Source organism: Giraffa tippelskirchi, chromosome 8 (genome assembly GCF_054371585.1).
Source record: "Giraffa tippelskirchi isolate mGirTip1 chromosome 8, T2T-mGirTip1v1.2.pri, whole genome shotgun sequence".
Taxonomy (NCBI): Eukaryota; Metazoa; Chordata; class Mammalia; order Artiodactyla; family Giraffidae; genus Giraffa; species Giraffa tippelskirchi.
Window position 1 is genome coordinate 117,484,813 of NC_137282.1, and position 6,000 is coordinate 117,490,812.

The window sequence follows — 6,000 nt, forward strand, 5'->3', positions numbered from 1 at the left end:
GAGAGAGAGGCGAAAACCCCCAGGACAACCCTCAGGAACACAGAGGCGGCCAGGCTGGGAACTGGGCCAGTCTTGCCCTTCACCAGATACAAAGCTATCAACAGACTGAGCCCCTCGGCTGAGCAGCCAGCCACCGCCTGGGCTAGGAGCAGAAGCCCCTGGCGTAAATGGACCCGCCCCCAAAGACAGCAGAGTGGGCCCTTGGTGGCTAGAACACTGATAACCAGAGAAATGGCACTTCTAGACCAGAGACCAAGGTCAGGGCAGGTACAGACTACCCAGGCTCAAGTTCTTCCTGCGACTCCCCAGGGGCATCCAGGCAGCGCAAAGCCTGAAACAGACTCTCCAATACCATCTTAGTGGCCAGGGAAGTATCTGCACTTTCCCTCACAGCCATCTCCAGGTGTCCTCAGGTGGTCCGGTTTGGTAACGCTTAACCACACCTCCCAGTCTGGGTTAGACAGTGCCGTAGGAAACACTTGGGGAAAGCTGACAAGAGATGCCAGCTAGCAGGGCCAGCAAAGACAGAATGGGGCATTTGGCAAAGCTTATCTCTCTAACTCAATAAGTTTCTAAAAAGAAAAATTTTTAAATTTTTTTTAAAAAACAATGTAATAGTGCCACTTCACCAGTACGGGATAAATGATGTGTTGTTTTTTTTTTCAACAGATTGTCATATGCTGACTGTCATATGCTGACATATCATTAAAATAAATGGATGAGAGCCATCAGATGCTCTTGTGAATACCAGAAGCTTAGCCCTCCTCTGTGATGTGTGTTTTATTTTTACTCCTGACCTTCACACTCCCTGGGGCAAAGATTACTGCATTCATGGTTGGGGCAAGTCTGGTGTGGAATAAGTGAAAAAAATTGGCTTCTTGCACCATGACTTGGGAAAAATGGATCCAGAGATCCCCAGAGATATGGAAGAGAAGACTGAACGCAGGGCATGTGGTTTATACGCTCACATACTGGGTGCCAAGGGTCACAGAAGAGGAAGCCACTCCAGCACAGAGAACATGATATGAAGGAAGATTTCCTCCTGGGCACTCCAGTGCTTAATTAAATCCCTCCTTTCATCATTTCTTCCATAAGCATTTACTGAAGATCTGCTTTGTGCCAGATTCTGATCTAGGCAGTAAGGACTACAAAGATGACCAAGACAAATTCCTTGCTCTCCTGGAGCTTAACTTTTAACTGAGTGTCAATCAACAGTCAAAAAGGGACTTCCCTGGTGGTCCAGTGGCTAAGATGCTGAGCTCACGATGCATGGGGCCCAGGTCCAATCCCTGGTTAGGGAACTAGATCCCACATGCCGCAACTAAAAGTTTGCATGCCGCAACTAAAGATCAAAGATCCCACATGCCACAACTAAGACTCAGTGCAAGCAAACAAGTAAATAAATAAATATATAAAACAAACAATCAACCAAAGAAAACATCAGATAATATTTAAAAAGTAGAGATGACCTGGCACATTAGCTGGTGAGTACTGTACACAGTGAATTTGAGGAAGATCTCTCTGAAGAATGTGAACCCAGGGTGGGGTAAAGAAGAAATGGAAGAAGCCTGGCCCTGCAGCCCTCGCTACCTCTCTGCCCTCACACAGGTCGCATTTGAGGGAGGTGGGTAGCTCAAGATTCTTAGGAGGCCAGAGTGATGCCTTGAGCAAGAGAGCACCAGGAGAGGAGCACCGAGTGAGGGGAGGGGGCAGACCCCACCCTCGGCTTCCAGCCAGGAGGCATCCTTGGGGGCCCAGGGCCTCTCTGAATGGGAAATGCCAAGGGTCTGGAGGCCACCACTGGCTGGATGCCGGTCACCTTCACTTCCCTGGAGGATGGCTTTTATCTCCCCTGTGAAGAACCCCACCGGGAAAAAGAGTCTGGTGGGCAGCAGATTCACCAAGCATCAGCAAAGAACCCAGGCGCTCCTTTGCCCGCAATTTCCTGAGCAAGAGAGAGCTGCACAGGCCAGGTGCCCTGAGCCCCCATCAACACGCCTTTGACATGAGCGTCCCACCTTTCAGCACAAAAGGATGAAATTGGGCGTGGGGGTGGAGGGGTGGGGGTGGAGGTAGGTTTTGTGTGGCACACACTGTCACACAGCCCGAAACACACAAGTCATGTCACACAGCCAGACACACACATACACACTGTGTCACACAGCTTGGCACACACATACTGTGTCACACAGCCTCACACACACACACACATACACACACACACACACAGACTGTGTCACACAGCCACACACACACACAGACTGTGTCACACAGCCTCACACACACACACACACACAGACAGACTGTGTCACACACACACACACACAGACTGTCACACAGCCTCACATACACACTCACACATACACACACACACAGACTGTGTCACACAGCCTCACACACACACACACACACACACACACAGACTGTGTCACATAGCCTCACACATACACACACACACACACAGAGACAGACTGTGTCACACACACACACACACACACAGACTGTCACACAGCCTCACATACACACTCACACATACACACACACACACAGACTGTGTCACACAGCCTCACACATACACACACACATGCAGAGACAGACTGTCACACAGCCTCACACACACACACACACACACACACACACACACTGACAGACTGTGTCACACACAGACTGTGTCACACAGCCTCACACACACACACAGACAGACTGTGTCACACAGCCTCACACACACACACACACACAGACTGTGTCATACAGCCTGACACAGCCTCACACACACACACACTGTGTCACACAGCTTGGCACACATACACTGTGTCACACAGCCTCACACATACACAAACACACACAGACTGTGTCACACAGCCTCACACACATACACACACACAGAGACTGTGTCACACAGCTTCACACACACAGACTGTGTCACACAGCCTCACACACACACACACACTGTGTCACATATCCTGGGCATCCTCGCCAGGAGGAGCTGCTGGCCAGGAGCCCACAGCCTCCATTTTCCATGCTTAAAACAAAGAGCCCCTCCTTCCAGGTTTGGAACTGATAGATCATTCCCTCTCAAGTTCCCTTTTGTATCTGTTCATTGCAGATCTTCTCGGCTGGGAGAGACTGTGCCCCACCCTCCCCCAGGAGACACTGGTGATGTCTAGACACACTTAGATCATGTGACCAGGGCAGGGGTGCCGCTGGTGCATAGTGGGTGGAGGTCGGAAATGCTGTTCAACATCCTAGAATGCCCAGCACAGCCTCTGCAACCGAGAATATCCTGCCCACATATCAGTAGTCCTAAGACTGAGAAACCCTCGCTGGGACTCATTGGATCCTTCACTGAACAGTTGGCTGGAATCATAGAGAAAGGAAGAAGGATGTAGGAGCTAAATAGATACAAATAGTGGCCTCTTCAGGGGAGGATGGTCCCTCCATCGGAACACATAGCAGGTTGATGGTCATACTTGCATTTAGAACACCATTATTGATGGAGAATGGGGAATTCCAGCTGAGCTATTTCAAATCCTAAAAGATGATATTGTCAAAGTGCTGCACTCAATATGCCAGTAAATTTGGAAAACTCAGCAGTGGCCAAAGGACTGGAAATGTTCAGTTTCTTTCCAATCCCAAAGAAGGGCATGCCAAAGAATGCTCAATCCACCACACAACTGCACTCATCTCACATGCTAGCAAAGTAATGCTCAAAATTTTCCAAGCCAGGGTTCAATGGTACGTGAACCAAGAACTTCCAGATGTTCAAGCTGGATTCAGAAAAGGTGGATTCTTTACCAACTGAGCTATGAGGGAAGCCCTTTGACTGTGTGGATCACAACAAACTGTGGAAAATGAAAATTCTTAAAGAGATGGGAATACCAGACCACCTTACCTGCCTCCTGTGAAACCTGTATGCAGGTCAAGAAGCAACAGTTAAAACTGGACATGGAACAAGAAACTGGTTAAAAATTGGGAAAGGAGTACATCAAGGCTGTATATTGTCACCCTGCTTATTTAACTTATATGTAGAATACACCATGCAAAACGCTGAGCTGGATGAAGTACAAGCTGGAATTAAGATTGCAGGAAGAAATATCAACAAACTCAGACATGCAGATGACACCACCTTAATGGCAAAAAGCAAAGAGGAACTAGAGAGCTTCTAGATGAAAAAGGAGGGGTGAAAAATCTGGCTTAAAACGCAACATTTGAAGGTGGAAGAAGATGGTGGATGAGTAAGACAGGGAGATGGTCAGCCTTCCCACAAAAACTCATCAAGATATGGAACAACTCCTTCAAAGCAACCTCTAGAAGACAGCAGAAGACCCTAGGCCTCCAGGAGGGCAGGCTAAGCTCCATGGAATGAGGTTGGAGGGAGGATGGAGACACAAAAAGGGAAGAGATGGAGAACTTCAGCTCGGAGTCTGTGCCCCCAGGGGGTGGGGGAGCTGTGCAGAAGGAAGAGGCCCGGGAAGCTCCCTCACAGGTGGGACTAAGGGGGAGCTGCGGAATCCTAGCTGTTGTGGCAGAGCGGGGACCCAGAGGGCAGAAAGCAGAGAAAGATACACTTCTCAGCCCATAAGCAGCTCACAGACCATGGCCCCAACAAGACAGCCGGCTTGGAGAACCCAGAAAAGCACACAGAAGCCCCACGGCGCAGAGGGTGGGCATGGGGTGCCGAGAGGAGAGCGCACGAGCCCCACGACACAGAGGACGAGCTCAGGGTGCTGAGGGAGACCCACACAAGTCTCCGCGACATGGGGGCAGGGCTGGGGAGCTGAGGAAAGTTCCACACAAAGCCCCTGCCTAGCAAGCTTCGGCCTGCAGCACAGGGCGGGACCAGGGAGCAGAAGCAGCAGCAAAGACCCCAGGGACAAGGGGGCTGGCAGCAGGGAGGGTGTGCGAGAGGGCCGCCCGGGATGGCTACAGAAATAGACATGTCTGACACCGCCAACGCCAGAAGGACTGCCCACAGAATGCTGAACCCATAGACCAGCCCAAAACCTACTACTGGACACTGTGCTGCCCCTCAGAGATGAGATCCAGCTCCACCAACCAGAACACAGGCACAAGCTCCACCAACAGGAAAACCTCACAGGACATTAATCCAACCCCATCCCGGGACAGACTCCACAGCCAAGAAGAACTACAATCTTGAGAACTTTCTTTTTTTTTCTCTTTTAAATCACACTGTTTATACCCACTACATATTTCTACCTTTGCATTAGCCTTTTGTAGTGCTGTGGCATTTTCCTTTTTATAAGAATTTTTTTTTTCCTTTGTGATTTCTTTTATTTTGTTTTTGTTGTATTTTACTGCTTTTATAGTTCTTTACCGGCTGTAGCTATTTCTGAATATATATAAATCTTTTTTACATACATCTATTTATTTTTGCTTTTCTATTTTTTCTTTTCTCTTTTTTTTACCTTCTCTTCCACCCCTTCCTTTTCTCCCCCTTCCTTTTCTCTCCCTTCTCTTTTTTTCTTTTTTCCTTCCTTCTTTCTTCGCCATGTAAGTTAAATTGTGGTGCTCTCTTTGCTATATTCTCCAGTTGGCACTGTGCTCAGTCTCTCTTTTCCATATCGAGCATTAGTTAGCTCTGCTTTTAATTGATTGACATCACTTTTGGTTTCCTTTGCTCACCAAGTCAATCTCCTGCACTCTGTTCTTTAGAATACTTTGGTTATATCTGTGTGTGTGGAAGTGTGTGCATATGTCCCATTATTTCTATAATTACCTGTCTGATCTTGTATTTATCATCTATCTGGTTTCATCTTTTATTTCATGTCATGTTTTGCTTTTTGTCTTGGTGTGTTTGCTTTAACCCTCTTTAATGCCAAAACAAGTGACTTATGGAGCCCCGATCTCCTGACCAAGGGTCACACCTGAACCATTGAGGTGGGAACATTAAGTCCAAGATCCCAGACTGCCAAATAACTCCTAACCCCAGGGGATATTGATTACTGAGAACTTTGACACTTGTACACAAAGCCTAGTATC